This window comes from Rhagoletis pomonella, unplaced genomic scaffold, assembly GCF_013731165.1.
Source record: "Rhagoletis pomonella isolate Grant_MI unplaced genomic scaffold, Rhpom_1.0 Rhpom_scaffold_00012, whole genome shotgun sequence".
Taxonomy (NCBI): Eukaryota; Metazoa; Arthropoda; class Insecta; order Diptera; family Tephritidae; genus Rhagoletis; species Rhagoletis pomonella.
Window position 1 is genome coordinate 10,355,373 of NW_023458566.1, and position 1,303 is coordinate 10,356,675.

Consider the following 1,303-nt stretch of genomic DNA (forward strand, 5'->3'; position numbering starts at 1 on the left):
ATTTATGAAGAACAATAGTAGGGTTGCCATAAAGGGTAAAAAAAAAAATGCCGAGACTTGTAAACTTTAATTTGGATCGTACATTAGGGGTCTGTCCACCGTTTTTCTAGATCAGGTCCTCTTTCTAATGGTGATTTCGTTTCTACCAAAAAATGTCGGCTTTTTATTACCCCTTTCTCTTTTCGTGTTCGTGTTCAGTCTGTCTATGCTTTTAATTCCAACGATTCTAAGAAGTCCAGGACAGCCTTTGGCAGCGAGGAAGTATGTGCTCTATCTCTGGCCATATTTAGCCTATGCTGTTTGTTCGTCGCCTCGCTACGGCATCACACTCCAAAAGCAGATGATACCTATGGTGTCTCCTCAGCTGAATTGCAAAAACGGCAGAGATTGGTCGAAAAGTTTCCTAGCTTGTGCAGATGGCCTCTTAATCTGGAATTTCCAGTGATGATGCCTGCAATTATTCTAAGTTTATGTTTGTGGAGGTTAATTTTAAGTTTATATATTTTTAGATTATACCACCCAGTAAGCTTTTGGCCTAGCAGACTCCGTGTACTATGCCAGTGATGTTCCTTCCTACCTAGGTTCTTTCTTAAGCACTTACCTGATAGTGTTTGGGCATATTGCAAAGAATGGCTCTAGACCTATTGGGCACAAAGCCGTCGCTCTTTTGGCTAGGTCGCCCACTATCTCGTTCCCTCGTTTACCCTTGTGATCTGACACTCACAGTAGCTGGTTTTCAATGCACTTAATGACCAAGGACGATTTCACTTGAAAGGATGATTTCTGCACACCGATCGACGGCGTATACTTTCGCTTGAAAACTGCTTGGGTATTTCCATGGGCATGGATAGCCTCAACCTGAGACCATAAATTCCTGCCTAAATACCCTTTGGTGTCTTGCAGCCATCTGTGTACCACTGCATGCTACTGGCCTGTATGTACCCTTCCATACTGAAGTCGCTCCAGGTCGCCTTAGTGCAAAGCTCTATCTTCAATTTCTTGACGAAAACAATTACCTTATTTATATATTCCCTGGAGAAGAGGGCACGTGGGAGCTGGGATCCTAGCTTCTCCATGTATTTAGACGATAGGACCTTGCCTTTACCATAACCATATCTTACAAAATTTAGGATAATACGTCAGGCATCCACATAGGACTTCCGATTTCCAAAATGCCTCTTAAATAAAAGTGTAGTGGTAATAGATATTTCGAGTATGAAGCTTAAAATATTTTCTGATCTTGTGCCTGCATATGCTCCCTTCTGCTTTTCAATGGGTCCCTCCATTCAGCATTACAGGGGGG